This window comes from Pinus tabuliformis, chromosome 8 (assembly GCF_031772625.1).
Source record: "Pinus tabuliformis cultivar Carrire ecotype Pingquan chromosome 8, CPIR1, whole genome shotgun sequence".
NCBI classification, from domain to species: domain Eukaryota; kingdom Viridiplantae; phylum Streptophyta; class Pinopsida; order Pinales; family Pinaceae; genus Pinus; species Pinus tabuliformis.
The window spans coordinates 393,472,738-393,489,809 of record NC_142294.1 but is presented as its reverse complement, the minus strand read 5'-3'; the positions used below and the strand labels follow the sequence as shown (position 1 = coordinate 393,489,809).

General features: G+C 35.1%; 1 pseudogene; it reads left to right on the top strand.

Annotated features, from left to right (window-relative positions):
* The first annotated feature begins 334 nt into the window (after positions 1-334).
* Positions 335-1,254, top strand: LOC149235745 (glucan endo-1,3-beta-glucosidase 3-like; annotated as a pseudogene).
* The last annotated feature ends 15,818 nt before the right edge of the window (positions 1,255-17,072 follow it).

The window sequence follows — 17,072 nt, the reverse complement described above, 5'->3', positions numbered from 1 at the left end:
GTTGGTGAGAAACTCATTTTAGCATTGCCATTGGGATATTGGGATTCTGGGTTTATGTATCACATGACAGGCTGTTGCTCTGGAAGATGGGAAGGCGTGCATGCCTCCCGGCATCATCAACCTACCATAGTTGATTCCAATAACAAATCTCATGCATTGTATTTGGCCTCTGTGAGTCTCAGGTTTATCAACAGGGGTGTGAACAGGGGATTGGAATTCTAACATAATTACTCTTACCAGTTTGGCTCAGTGTATTTACTTCTGTAAATTCCTAAGTCAACATTTTCCACCCATATACTAGCCATAATTCTGATCATCCCCTACCCTAGCTCTTATGGTGCTTGCTGACCTCCCAGCCTGGTGGCTTCTTTTCATAATGTCCGTCGTTGGAATCCCCTCGGGGGTACTTGCTTTTGATCGCTTCAGTGAAGTCCAACATTTGGGCATTTTAAACTACAATAGGACTCATTTTGATGGGCAAAATTTAACAGAAGTTAGGGGTCAGAGCAAAGAAGAAGATAACACATGGTGTGTTGCAAGATACGGTACTGACCCCATTAGTTTGCAAGCACCTATGGATTGGGCCTTTGGCCCTGGTTATGCAGATTGTAGCCCTATACAACCTGGTGGGTCTTGCTATGCGCCCAATACTTTATTCGCCCATGTCTCATTTGCATTCAACAGGTATTATAAAAAAAAACATGAAGGCACTGGGGTCCTGTGATTTCCAGGGTGCTGCAATGCTAAGAGATGTCAGCCCAAGTAAGCCCAATAATATTAATATTCCCCCTTCCCCAATCTGCAACTCCACCGTAAAAAAAATGGAATGTATGTTCATTTTATTGTATAGTTTGTTTGTTGTTTGAGCAGTTTATTTTTCTGCAGGCTTCTTCTAAAATGCTTGCGCTTCTGTCACTAGCCGCGCAGGTTATCCTGGCTGCTTCTACGCATTCAGGTAAATTCCCATGCTCAAGTTTTACTGATATAAACCATTTAGCATTCTCTGTCAAGGTACATAGTACTTCACTGGAATGGCTCTTGTAATTCTGCATGCATGACAGTATATTTTGCAACCCAAGAACAACTGGTTTTATGGTGCAAAATAATGTGTTCGGTATTTTGTTGTGTTTTTCAAGGTCTGGGCAAGAAGTTGCTGATGTGAGTGGAGGGCCAGAAAAGAAATCCTGCACTTCTGCGCTCGCGCTGCCTTTGTTTCTATGGTTGTCTCTTATTATCACTCTTCTTGTGCCTTAAGAGACTAGACTTCCATGAATGCACCCTGGTTGCAGATTTTATGCTAAATTTGTTAAAAGCAGTTGGCAAAACAACCTGGTTGAAGATGTTATGGTAAATCTGTTTGCTAGAAAGTGTGGTATTTTGGAAATACTGGCTTGCTCAAATTTTGATTATGATTATCAGGCTATTATACCAATGAGGTGATAAAATTTGGAAGGAAATGAATACTGTAAAATATTAGGCTTGATTTTCTTCTTGTAGTATGGCCTATACGAGAGTCGAGCATGCCCAAGGCTTCAAATTCAAATGAATTCGACTGTAACTTTAATCATTAAATATTGTACTAATTCCTTCATTTCACCTCTACAACTTTTGATGTCTTTTAAATGATAGTAGCAGTTCTCTGTTCTCATCAACTTTGCAAAATTATAAATCACTCATAATTCAAAATGGTTTTAGAAGACAATGCAAACAACAATATTCTGGGCACATTATGAATTTAATTTTTGTGAGCACCTATCCTTATGAAAGAGAAGGGCCTTGAATCAGGGATCAATGCAAAATGTAGAAGGGCCTTGAATCAGGGATCAGTGCAAAATATTTACACTGGGTTTCAGGAAATGATATCTCATTTTTCACAACTTTTAAGAACTAGGGATAGATTATTGTTATCCTATAATTTTAATACCAGGTAAGAAATGGTGAGCCAAAAAGTTATTGAAGTGTTATGAATTTTTTCCTATGTTGTTGTGAATAATATAAAATTGCAATGAATTGATAAATATATTTGAATGGGAGAGATGCATCTCAATGGTTATAACTTATTAGCACGTTGCCTTTAAAAGGTGCAAAGCCTATACACAAACCCTTAGACTGGGAATGAGTTGATTACTTCACTAATTGGTTTTAAAAAGAAATTCAACTTTTTTATTTGGACTTGGAATGAGTTGATCACTTCACTAATCATCGCCCACACCCACCACCTTCTTCCTCCATAAATTCTTCCATGCCTATAACCACCTCTGTAATACCTTCCCAATGCTCACCCCTACCCTTCAGTCATCCACCATTCTCATTTTTTCAATCGTCCACCCTTAACATTCCAATTTCCCCCCCTTGGTTAATCCCCCGACCTACAGTGATTCCCACTATCATACAACCGGTGGGGGTGTATCGTCGCCCACACCCACTACCTTTTCCCTATTTCACATCCATCATGCCTTTATCCAGCACCCTTGAAGCATGCCTATATCCGTCACCAAGTGCTCCACCATCTACCCAGGAAGGGTTGTCTTCTCCATTGCCTCAAATCCTCACGGTGAGAATGAGTATTTGATCAAAATATCATCATGAATTAATGAAATTGATTATATGCCTTTCAATTTTTACAACTAATTGATTATTGTAATTTTTGCAGAGATATCAATTTGGAAATCCACCTGGGAGTTCCAAGAGGGACAAGGGTGACTTATAGACCCATACTTTAGATCGATCATGATGTTGTTTAAATTCCATTATGTAATTTATGGGCATGAGATTCCATTATCTATGTTGCAAATGAAGTTCTATTTTGTAAAAAAGAAACATGTATAGTTGGACCTATTTTGAATAAAAATACATAAATTTAGACTTCTGTTTATGGCAACATCTTCATTGAATTTTAAATCCTTATGTGGATGTGATGTTATATTCTATCAATGTTACATTACTTTTGATGAATGTAGTTGTAACGGATTTTGCTTTTATTATTTACAAAATATCAAGTTTACAAGTTAAGTTACTTTTATATTTATATCTTATTTGATGTTGCATGCGTGGATGAACATATCATTACGATATACTAAAAGTTTCACATACACAAAAGCTTTACATATACTAAAGATATACGCATATACGAAAGTTGCGCAAATATACAGAAGTTATGTGTATTTACGGAAAATTTGAACATACATAAGAAAGTTACGCATATACGGAAGATATGCGAAGTTCGAAGTTCTTCCGTATATGCATAATTTCCATATATGCACAATTTCTGTATATGGAATTTGCGCATATACGATGCAGATACATAAACGACGCGCATATACGGAAGATATGCACATATAAGAAAGTTAGGGATATACAGAAGATATTCACGCATATCTTCCGTATATGCACAATTTCCGTATATGCGCATATCTTTTGTATATGCACAATTTCCGTATATGTTCATAGAAGATATGCACATATAATAAAGTTAGGGATATATGGAAGATATGCGCATATCTTCTATATATGCATACACGGAAGATATGCACATATAAGAAATTTACGCATATATAGAAGATATGCAGATATCTTCCGTGTATGCATATACTGAAGATATGCACATATCTTCCGTATATCTCTAACTTTCTTATATGTGCATGTCTTCTATGTGCATTTCTTCCAAACCAATGTGGATAATGTAGCATAACAGCAAAGTCGTTATCGAAAGCTTTAGAAAATCTAGACTTAGCTGCTGCTACAGGAGGCTTACAATCAACAGGCATCCTGTGATAGAGTTTGTTGAATCTTTTGATAAAATCTGCTACTGGTTCATCGAAGTTCCTTTTAAGCACTTCAAATTATGTGAGGAAGTAAAGAGGATCCTTTTTCACACCCCATTTATTTTTGAATATGGTAGTAAGCTCTTCCCAATTTCTAATGGTAGCTGCTGGCAACTGCCTAAACCATATCCTCACATTTCCTTCAGGTGACTGTACAAACAATCTCATATAAACATTCTCTTCTTAAATATTCATATTGTCTGCAAAATCAAGGAAAGCTTGAAGATGGTCTTCAGCTGAGGGATCAGTTTCTCCATTGTACTTGGGAAGGTATTTTAAGTATCCAGATGGGAATGCATCAAGGTTATTAGGTAAGACTAAGGCAGCATATTTAGCCTGTACAATTGGATGGAAAGCCATGACAACAGGTGGTGTATGAGGTGTTTGAGGTGTATGAGGTTGTCCAGGTGGAGTATGAGGTGTTTGTGTGGATGTAGAGGATGAAGAAGAAATAGACGAAGAAGATGGTGTTTTAGGAGTTGGTGAACTAGTTGGAGGTGAAGAAGGAGGAGATCTCCTGAAAGACTTCAAAGGAGTCTTAAGAAATAGATTTGGGACCTGTAAAGGAATACCTTCTTTTGATGCAAAGAGAGGATTGGTATATACAGAAAAGGTCTCTTCAGGTTGTTCAGAAGAAGAAGCTTCAAGTTGGTCAAAAATGGAAGGAAATGGATAGGTGGTAGGGGATATGAAATCTGTGGGTTTATATTCTGGTAGATTGACACCCAAATCAGATTCAGTTTTAGGTGATCCTAGTGGTAATGTGGGTCTTGGATGAGATTCTAATGAATGAATAAGGTAGGTTGACTTAAAATCAACTCCTTTATTTAGAAGTTCAGCAACCCTAGGTGATAAATGGGAATAATCAGGATCAGATGGGATATTACTATAGGGGTCAAATGATTCTAATTCTTCAGATTGAAGGACTGAAGAGGAAGAAGAAGATGGTTGGTGTCCCCTTTTAGATCTGGCTTTTCTCAGAATATTTTCAGGATCTGACAAAGGACTAACTATGTCACCTTCTGAACGAGATCTGGTATGTTTATAAGGTGCCAGCTTGGGAGTGTGGAGTCGCCTAGGTGAATGATTTTAACCTTCTAAATCCTTTAATCACCTTTAAAGGAAAATAATGAATGAATATCGTTGTCCCAAGGGAAACTTAAATGAAATTCGAATCCCCGGCAACGGCGCCAGTCTGATGTTGTACCTCTGAGATAGTAGTAGGTTAGGCTACCAATGTCAGAGCATCTAAAATAATTGTTTTGGGGGTTTTTGGTTTAAGTTTTTGGAAGACCAATGAATGAAGACAAATGTAGAATTAAAGTAATTAATCCTTTGGGTTATATTAATACTTCAGCAAAGGGCTGCTATAAAGCATTACACAGTGATATAGATCAAAATAGTGGTGAGTAGAAGACAACAAAAAATATGATTATCATAGTTTCCAGACTATAAAACAGAACAATCATAAGTTGGAAAACCTTCTAAACTACGTTCCAAAAGTTCAAGGCAGTATACTTAAGCTTACATAAGATGTTGATGATTTATTGATTAGAGGGGATTAGCTACACAAACAGTTGCATTAATCCATTCTCTTAATAGATGATCACTTCAGGAGCTTATAGGAATCAATTGAAACTCTAATTGTTCCTACCTAGATATCTCTGTAAGTCATAAGCATATGAAGAAATAACACAATGATTGAAAATTGGAAAAACTTACAGGATAACACAAAACTGTGCAAAACTAGATTCAGAATCCTCTGCTTTGTATTAAGGTTCCAGAAATATTTAGTACATCAAGTGTCTGCAAAAGCTTCCTTCAAAGGTGGCTTCCAAGTTCAAAGTAGCATTAACAGTCAAAGACTTTACAAGCAGTGAGCTATGAATCTTGAAATCCGAAGCATTTACAACTCAGGAAAAGAGTTATTTATACAATAATGAAACTTAAGAAAGATACTAAAATAGATTAAGATTTTTAGGAAAAGAAAGATCTTCATGGCAAGAAGATAGGGGCAATTGTTTGAACTGCTTCTTGTTGTCCCCTTTATTCAGGCTGTGCTGGCTTTTGTAGGATATTTTCACCCTTTAAGCTGCTTGGTTGTTTGCATTCTTCATGCTGGAAAATTGCTGCATTTAACCTTTTTACCTGATACTGCTTTAAACTCTGTCTAATATGCTTTAACCTGGCTGAGTGACCTTTACTGTGCTCCTTTCTACCTTTACTACGCATTCCAGTTTTTACTGTGTTTTTTACAGTAAATCGCTCATATTTGTCTTCAAACTGTTACACATGCTTTTTGTCTACAAACCTGAAACAACAATCTTCTTACCTGCAAAACACAAAAACTATTCAGAAAAACATGGTGACTGGGGGTCTTTAATGGCTCTGCCGAGCTTGAGAGGCTGTCGAAAGGAGTCCGGGGGGTATCAAAAGGTAAACAATGGCTTTAATGGCCACAGAGGCATAATGGAGGCTTCATTGTATAAAACAGGGAAACAGAGAAAAAAATGGCTTTTATGTGTTTAATGGGAAAAACAGTCTTCTTTTGCATTATCGGGCAAGGGTTAACAGTGCGAAAGAAAGAGTACGGAGGGATTAAATATGGCGGGAATGGCCTAATTATGGTTAAAAACGTGATTAGTAGTTAAAATGGAATTTCAGGTCATTTTTGTGTTTAAATCAAAAAATCGATTTTACATAGAAAACCTTCACAAAACACAATATGCGGACTTGAAAATGTATTAAATATGGCGGATAATGATATCGGGTCCCGGTATTATTTGCATATCACAATCGTAGTATGACGAGGAGTAATGGCTTTGGTCGGGACTTGCGACAAGAGGCGGATGCGATGTGGCATTAAACTGTAATATATATATGGTCAGGTCCGGGTCTATCGCAATCGAAGATCGGATATCGCAAAGGCGAAGGATGTATACATCGGATGGGACTTGCGATGATAACAGATGGGATATAGCGATAGAATATAATATATATGTGGTCGGGTCCGTCGCGCATCACTTATTGCAATGCGGAGGATATATGTAATAGCGGGACTTTGCGATGGAGGCGGATGCGATATGGGATTAGATTGCGATATATATAGCGTCGGGTCTGGGCTTCCCATCGCATATCGCAATGCGGGGGTGTATACATGTTTAAAGGGTTCTTCGATCCCGCCGATGCGATATTTGTATATATCATAGTTTTATTAATAAAACTAAGGTATATGCATGTTAAAAGGCCTACAGTCCCGCCGATGCGATATTTGTATAAAATACATAGTTTTTTAACAAAAAATAAGGGTTTTCGGGCTATTATATAAAAGGATTTAATAATACGGGAAAGGGATTTTTTCAAGGATTTAATACATAAATTAGTGTTAAAATGAAATATGAGCGGAAAAGAGGAATAACACTAAGTGTAATGCTTTTTATGAATGATTTGACTTTTCATATAGCATTTATACTTAGGGTAAAGGTATTTTTATGGGTTTTTCGGATAAAAGGGAATTTACATGGTAAAAAGGGTTTTTACATAGTAAAAAGGGATTTTAATGGTAAAAAATGGATTTTGTATGGGATTTTCACTTTTCCTAGGTAAAAAGGGTTTTTACCATAAGAAAAGGGGGTTTTATGGAAATGAATGAATATGGAGGTATGAAGGTAGGAAGGGAAAATTAGTGAATATAGGGATGAATGGGGATGAATGGGAATTTAATTAATTGATCTTATAAACCTTCATTTGCCTTGTATAATTGCCTCATGAGCATAGAAACATGATAAATATTCATTTTGTCCAATCAACCATTAAACTTCTGCAACCTTTCTCTACTTACCCTTTACTTATCCTATCATTTTTTCTTCATTTAACAGGTGCATTTAAGCTAGCAAACCCTTATCCTTTCTTCTTATTTAACAAAAACAAACTATCTAATTCTACCCTTATAATGTCCAAGGGCTCAGATTAAACTGATGAGCACCTTATTATTCTGTACCTAACTATTGATCTGCCAAGATTAAACAGTTTGGCAAGATCTTTATTCTCTAACTATAACATGAAATTTAAAACATGAAGCAATCAAGATTAAACTGTTTGACTCTCATGGGTTGTGGCATTTAAAAACAAGCTACACACAACCATTATTTTGCAGAAACAGAGTAGTGGCATTTAGACTTGCTCACTTTCAGAGTTTATTTGTTTTTTTTCTACCTAACATTTTATTTTTGCCTTGATTTTTAGGCTAACCTAACATTTTCTTTGATATGGACATCATCATCAAGATATTTTTTAAACTAACATTTTATTCACTATCGTTATGTCCATATCCTATCTTAACATTTTTTGAAATATTCTATCTAATCAAAACCAAAAAATGCTACAATACAACCTGCATAATTAGAAGAAATAGAAAGGGAAACAAAGAAACTAGCTTGAAGGAGAACCACCTCCTTTTATTCTTAGATTGAGGTAGGAAAAACACTTCCCATGCACCTAGCACCACAACTATTCCTCGCATTAGAGTAGGAGAAATTTGAGACTCACTGATGGAAGAGGATTTCCCAATCTAAAGGTGTCTCTGATATCGCCAAAATGGAAGATGAGATGAAGAGAATGAGAGAATAAATGGCACTCCTAAGGTTTGATGAAAAAAATAAAAGAGATCGTTTGGAGAAAGAAAATAAGCAGCTGAAAAACTAATTGCAACAGATGAAAATATTTCTATAGGAGAGGGACACTCAGGTTGCAACCTTGGAAACATCTTTGGGCACCATGGCACACCTCTCTTTAGAGGCAATCAATTGCAGGAAACCCTCAATGAACTACTCCTTATTCTTGGAAGAGCAATGGTGTAGGCTTCAGATAAACATGCTTACACAAAAAGGGGATGTCCCTCTACAAGAAGTTAAGGACTTCATTGACTTTTTCCTACAATGCAACATAGAAGACAAGGTCAATGATACTTAATTTTACCTTCACAATATTGTGCTTCTAGATCTAACCATATGGGACCTAAATCCATATTTGGGAGATGCAAAGTTATTGGTCTTAACATCTTGGATAAGGCATGAGGAGGTCGTAGTTGAAGAAGTAAAGAGGAATGGAGAGCTGAAGGAACCACTGTGGATTAGACTTGAACATACAAATATATCCATCCTTACTTCCACTCATGCACTCCTAGTAGAGGATCCTAAAGTGGTGGAAGTTTACAAACAGAGGCAAGTGGATGCCATCCTCCAATTTGAAGATACTTTCAAGTTGTTGGGAGAATAAATCTCACGAGATTACCAAAGGGGATGGAAGCACTACCTCATGACATGAGAATTAAAGAATAACATTCCCATGAAAGATTACAAGTTGCACTTGCGCAGTCTCCTTTATATAAAATAATCATTCAAAGGCTTGGGGACCAATGGATTGGACTTAGATTCAATCTACCCATGTTGTTGGGACTTCAAGAGCTTCAGAGTTAGGAAGAGGAGTCAAGGGAGTGGAAGCACATTGAAGAAAATGTAGGTTTCCATTTAACAGACACAACCTCCTCCAACTCAACATGGAATGTCAAACAAATTATCAAAGATATGAACGAGGAAAAATAGTGGAAGGAGGAGGAGTAGGTTGCTTAAAGGGTGAGAAAATATTTCAGTAAGGGGGTATGATGGGCCTCCTAATTAGGTAAAACATAAGGCCCATCTAACCTCTCCTAGGAACATAAAGGCTATATTAGACCTTCCTTTTTGCACTTAATAACACTTTCTTTTAAATGAGTTCTTAGGAAGGTTAAAGAATTTTTTCATGCTTTATGTGCCTAACATGATTATAGTGGAGGATATTAAGAGGATTTTGCACAAATTACGAGGATATCTGACCAGAGATATTCATGGAGCCTGCCCCCTACTACAAAAGGTTCAAACTCATCTAGCTTGGGACAATCAATACTCCTTGTTGTTTCCAGGTCACCGAGGGAACATGATCTAATTTTTTAGGGGTTTTGGAGGGAAAGTAGTCCTCCTTTCTACGAGGCTTCCCCTCATTCATTTTGTATAAATAGAGGGCTTGAGTAGTGCATTAGGAAACAAGTAGAAGTAAGAGAATAACAATATAGAGCATTAGGAAGTCTATTTTTCAAGTTCTGCAACTTTTTGCCATGTACGCTATCCTTCAATTAATGAAAGCCATCTTTGGTTTCAGTTATTAGTCTGCTTCTCCTTCTGGCTTATGAGATTCCTTGGGTTAGGGCCCACCCTAGGTGCTTAATATCCCTTATGTACCATTATTCTTTATGCATTTGTTCATTTCTATAGTTTATTTCTGAATATTTCTTTTATATATGGTTAATTAGATGATTAATAACATTTCTTTACAAAAAATTCGAGCATTAGATGATAGCATTTGTAGTTGTTATATTCTTCAAGTAACATTCTTTCTTTTGCATTTAAAAATCACTTTGACTTCTTCTGTTTATTTGTTATCCATCATTTACTGTTTTTAGTGTGTCTACACAATCCCCAGCTATATGAAACCCTATAGCCATGTATCTTGATGAAGAAACCCTACCACCATTGATGTGATGACTTGGACATGTGTGCCTTATCATTTCTTAGCCCTTCCTTAGCTTCTTTCACTTTCCAACCTCTCCTTTAGCACATTTTTCTATTCATTGTACTCTTTCTTGTAGCAAAACAAAGACTCCTATAGTAGTTTGAAATTTGCTTTTGAAACTTGCCCATATTTGTTTTCATCTCATGATTCAACTTCTTTGAATTTAGAAGTAGAGATACCAAGTAGATTCCTTGACCTATAAATTTCTTCTTTCTTGCAGAAATAGGGTTTACTATTTGCAATATTTTACTTCAGTTGTGTGTTTGCTTTATTTTCACAATAGAATAGATATGCTTTCATTTCATTATAGTTAAGATGGTTTTCCTTCCTTTATTACAATTAACATAGGTTTGCATGTTGTCTTTCATTCCCTGCAATTTCAAGTTTTTCTTGTAGCATAAAATAGTTAAAGTGGTTTTTGTATAACTATATTTCATCTCAGTGCTTCCACCTCCATCAAAGTTAGCAAAGAAAGAGATAGTGCTCACTGCACATATAGTGTCGACCCCTCTTAAGTTTGTACAAACCTCAAGTTAACAATTAAAGCTGAGACCCTTTGGAGTTGCAACATTGTTGTTGCAATACTGAGGGCCATCAAAGATTTCATGGGGAATACCCTATTTTCTTGGAATATTCAAATGGAGGGTGGCTTAAATCCTAGGCATAATAATGACTAGTAATGTAATAATACTTAGCTAAACTCCAACTTAGACCAAATTAGAACTAGATATGTAATGTTGATCTTTCTTTGAAACAATATATTTGCATTGATGGAAATAACCTACCAAAAATTATGTATTTGTATAAAAATATTCTTTGTAATACTTAATATTAAACTTAGTATTTAAGCAAGAGATGCAAAATCATGAATTCTTTTTGCTTATTTTACTTGAAAAGAGACTTTCTAGAACCTAAAATAAGGTAGTGTGTAATTTTTTCACTATTTAACTTAAAATTAACCTATAACATTTTAAATAAATTACAAAATTTTATATAAATAAAGAATATCAAATATTTACCTCACATAAAATTAAAACCCCAAAAAAAATATTTCAGTAATGAAATTATAAAACTTTAATAATTTCCTATCCATTTCATATATACTACCAGTTGTAGCCAATTTATAAGGTTCTACTAAAAAACTATATTGATTAACCTTGAAATATAACTTTGTAATGTGATTTCAAATAAGCATTTGAACTTCATCTTTATAAATTGCTCATTGTTTAAAGTGCACTACAAAATTGGGTGGAAGAGTATTAGTACCAATTAAAAATGTACCGATTCTTTCTTGCTTCATTGAGATTGGTCATTATGTAATCCATATATTATTTATTATATTAATTCATATAATATATGAATCATATTATTTTCTTACTATTTTCCTGGTATCATTAAATATTTTTACCTTTTTATTATTCACCTTATCCTCATGAAACTTAAGAAGTGTCCTTGATAATACTCTTTTAATTATAAATTATACTCAATAATTTTCAAAGGATCACATTCATGTAATACACATAAGACACATAGCCAGTATCTAGAATGTTATTCTACATACTAGATTTGATCCTTCTCATTCTTTGATTATTACAAAGTTAAGTTAAGTTTGATTGCGTAAATGTTATTCCAATTCTTTGATTATTACAAAGTTAAGTTAAGTTTGATTGCATAAATGTTATTCTAGATACTAGATTTGATCCTTCTCATTCTTTGATTGTTCCAAAGTTAAGTTAAATTTGATTGTATAGGTTAGTTTTTAGTTTAGAGGTTAAATTATTGATTATATATATTTTTTTTAGATATTTAACTTAAGTTGGCATGATATGGATATAAGTGGAGATCCACAAGTAGATGTAGATTTATATCTACAATATATTTTGAAAATCCAAATTCAAAAGCCAAATACAAAAACACAAATATTATAATTAAGAAAATAATAAAGTTAGAAACCAAAACCGAATCACAACAATAATAACTATAAGTTATAATAATGAAAGGGGCTTCTCATGCACATTATTGTTATGACTAATAATTTGATAAATATTATAGTTAAAAAAAAAAAAAAAAAAATTAGAAACCAAAACCGAATCACAACAATAATAACTATAAGTTATAATAATGAAAGGGGCTTCTCATGCACATTATTGTTATCACAAATAATTTGATAAATTATAATTATCATTGATAATTCATCATTTTGAAGACATTTTAGTATGAGCATGAAGGTGCTCATAAAAACATCTTTGTGAGGCGCATTTATTTCTCAATATTATAAATGATAAAATTGGTTTTATGGAAAGCTATGTCAAGGTTGTATCATAGTGTCTGAGTACAATCAAAGATAGATCCAATGGTGATAACATACATTGATGATAATTATAGATCAAACCTTGAGAGTAAACATTGATAAAGTATACCTTGAAAGAAACTGTTATGAAACCAGCTCACAAAAAGATAGAAAAGATATATCAACGACTTAGAAATCAACCTCTTCGAGAGGGCACCCTCCTTTACATCAAGTATTGAACAATTCCTGGATGATACAAATGACAAAACCTCCTTTCTATATATAGGAGTATAAGGTGTGAAAATATAACCAAAGACGACCTAACAATAATAATACAAGGGCACAAAAATAACAATAGTGGGCTTCTATGGAGCACAATAATAACAATATGGGGACAATAGGGGCACAACAATAATAATAAGGGATACAATGACAATAGTAATGGGGGAATCACTAGTATTATAGGGACCTAACATGCCCCTTTCCTTCAAAAAATTGTTGTCCTCAACGCTTGAGTAGTTATAGATGCTTTTGTATAAAATTCTCATCCTCCCATGTGGAATCTTCAACGAGTAAGTTCTTCCACTTGATGAGATACTTTGAAATTGATTGATTTCGTAGCTGTCAAGTTCTTGTTTCTTTGAATTCTCAGGTTCCAATATGATTTTTCCATCCTCATCAAGTTCCTGCAATATTGTTTGAATTGGGATCTTGTCACTTATAACCTTCTTTAAGCATGACACATGGAAAACTAGGTGCACGCAGGAAGTTGCAGGAAGCTCCAATTTGTATGCCATAGTACCTATATTTTGCAACACCTCGTACGGACCATAATACTTTGGTGATAATTTATTATCCTTCTTAGCTTGCTTGAGGGACATTTGTTTATATGGTTGTAGTCGTAGGAATACCCAATCACCTACATCAAAACTTATTTCACTGCGATGTTGATCTGCCTGTTGTTTCATTATATTCTACACCAAGGTGAGGTTATCCTTTAAGAGTTGGAGAACTTATTGTTGATGCTTGATGTGATCTTCCACTACTTGAAGCTTAAAATTTTCTCTTAAATGTGATGTGATGGATGGTGGATGATATCCATAAAGTGCCATAAATGGGGTCATTTTTGTTTGTATACCACCATTCAGCCAGAGGCAACCATTTGACCCATTGTGTTTGTTTATCAGATACAAATCAATGAAGATATCCTTCCAAACATTTGTTTACTATCTCAGTTTTCCCATTAGATTGAGGATGATAAGATGAGCTATGAGCCAACTAAGTACTAAGACAAGAAAATAGTTCTGTTCAAAAAATTCCAGTTAAAATGGGATCTCTGTCACTTATATAATCTTTGGGTTTCCATGTAGCTTTTGAATTGTTTCCATAAATGCAGTAGAAACTGTACTCACTTTAAATGGATGAGATAATGCACAAAAGTGTGCATACTTGGTAAGTCTGTCAACTACTACCATGGTAACACTCTTTCCTTCGGACTTGGGTAAACCTGTGATAAAATCCATTGAAACCTCCTCCCAATGTTGGCTTGGAATGGATAAAGGTTGTAATAGACCTGAGGTTTTAATTGTTTCAACTTTATTTTTTTGGCGAACCAAACATTCTGACACAAACTTTTGAATATCCGATTTAAGGCCATCCCAAAAAAATTCCTTCTTAACCTTGTGGTAAGTTTTTAGAAATCCTGAGTGCCCTCCTGAGGGAGAGGTGTGAAATTCCCTAAGAATATTTTATTTGAGTTGGGAATTCTTACATAGGTATAACCGATCTTTGCACTATAACGAATCATTTTTCCAGCCAAATGTATAAAATGTACTGGGATCTTGTTGTATATTTTGAATGAGTTCCCACACTTCTTTGTCATTCTTCTATTCATCCCTTGCTTCGTTTATCCAATCTGGTTGGATAATAGAAATGGCGCAAAGAAATGCTTCCACATCCTCATCCTTTCTTGAGAGTGCATCTGCCACAACATTTTGCTTCCCTTTTTTGTAGATGATTTCAAAGTCAAAACCCAACATTTTTGTGACCCATTTTCGTTGCTCTTCTGAAGACAATCTTTGTTCTATTTAAGACTACCATGATCTATTTTTACCTTGAAGTGTCTTCCCATTAGGTAGGGTCGCCATTCTTAAGTGCATGTAGTATTTCCAACATTTCCTTCTCATAAATAGCTTTGTGTAAATACTTTCCTTTGATTAGACGACTTTCCAAAGCACTGGGTCTTTCTTCTTGCATTAAAACAACACCGATTCCATTTCACGAGGATCAAATTCCATAATAAAGGTTTTTGTGAAGTTTAGTGTAGCTAAGACTGGTGCTTGCCACATTGCCTCTTTAAGATGTTCAAAGACCTTTGTTGCTGTTGGAGTCCATGAAAATGCATATTTCTTCAATAATGTTTTTAGAGGTGCTGTCACTCTCCCATATTTCTTAACAAACTTGCGATAATACCCTGTCAACCCGAGAAATCCTCGTAGATGCTTTATGGATGTGGGGATTTTCCATTCCTTAATGGTTTTAATTTTGTTAGGGCCTACCTTAACACCTTCATTAGATACAATATGACCCAGATATTCCACCTCTTATACTCCAAAGAAACATTTGGAACTTTTTGCATATAATTGTTTCTCCTCCAATAGTTTGAGCACCCTGTCAACATGTTGAACATGATCCTTCCAAGACTTGTTGTAGATTAGTATATCATCAAAAAATACTAACACAAATTTTCTAAGGGTGGGTTTGAAAATGGAATTCATCAAACCTTGAAATGTAGAAGGTGCATTGGTAAGGCCAAAAGGAATGACCAAAAATTCATAATGACCCTCATGAGTTCTAAATGTTTTTTTTGGAATGTCTTCAGTCTTCATTCTGATTTGATGATATCCTTAACGAAGATCCAACTTGGTGAAGTAAATTGATCCATTCAATTCATCCAATAATTCATCAATGACAGGAATGGAAAAATTATATTTACTAGTGAGCTTGTTGAGCTCCCTATAATCTAGACACATGCCCCATGATCCATCCTTCTTGTGAACCAATACTACTAGAGTATAGAAAGAACTTTGACTAGGTTGAATTATACCAACCTCTAGAATTTTTGCAACCATACATTCAATTTCACTCTTTTGGGCGTAGGGATATCTGTAAGGCCTGATGTTTGGAGAAGCACTCCCTGGAATCAAATGAATAGTCTGATCATGATCACGAATAGGTGGGAGGGCTTTGGGAGTCGCAAATTCCTTGGAATGATTGTCCAAGACTTTTTGGAGATTTGGAGAAATAGATGATTTCGATGTGGGAACCTCTAGTGAACATAATTGTGCAATTATGCCTTGTTGTTATTTCTTTAGAAGCTTTGTCATTCCGTTAGATATGATTATATTTTCCGATTTCCCTGCAATACCCCTTAATTCAACTTCCTTTCCCTCTAAAGAAAATTTCATGAAAATTTCTTGAAAATAAAAGCTATTGTACCCAAGGATTGTAGCCATTGGACTCCTAGAAAAACATTAGCACCACCCATTGGATTGGAAAGCATTGAGCTATTCAATACATATTCTCTCATGGATAGCTTGATATTATGGCACTTTCCTAAGAAATTTATGGTTCCTCCACTTGCAACCATCACTTGACACTCTGGTGCTAGATATAGGAAGCAATTCAATTCCATGGCTATCTTAAAATGAATAAAATTATGGGTACTTCACGAATCCATCAACACTATTACCTTTTTCTTCTTGATACGCCCTTCTATTGTGATAGTTTGAGGAGTGGTAATTCCAAACAATGCATTACAAGATATGGTCGGATTCATTTCTTCTTTTTCTAGGGTTTGTTCCTGGTGTATATCCTCTTCTTTTGACGTTTCTTGTTCCTTTTCTTCCTCCTCTTCACAATCTATGGAAAATAATTTCTTCTCAGCACACTTATGACCTTTAGTGTATTTGCTATCACAACTATAACAAAGCCCTTTTTCTCTTTTTTCTTCCAATTGTTGTGGTTTCAACCTTGTAGGTTTGTTACAGGGAAAAGTGTCTACACAGAACTGCTTATCCCACTAAGGTGTTATAGATACCTTAGAAACAAACAAAGTAAAGCTACTTTCATTTTTCCTTTATGAAGTATAGATGAGAGAATAACAAAGAAAACCAACCTCTGTCTTGCGCTAATCTCCTAGTTCGATTCCTCTCTCTCTTGATAGTCTTTCGCTACTTGTTCCCTTGCACGCCCAGCTTCACAGAGTACCTGTTAGATCACAGTAGCATAGCACTATACAAAAACATGGATCTATAATCATAAACAATCTAGGATCGGATGTAAATTGACCA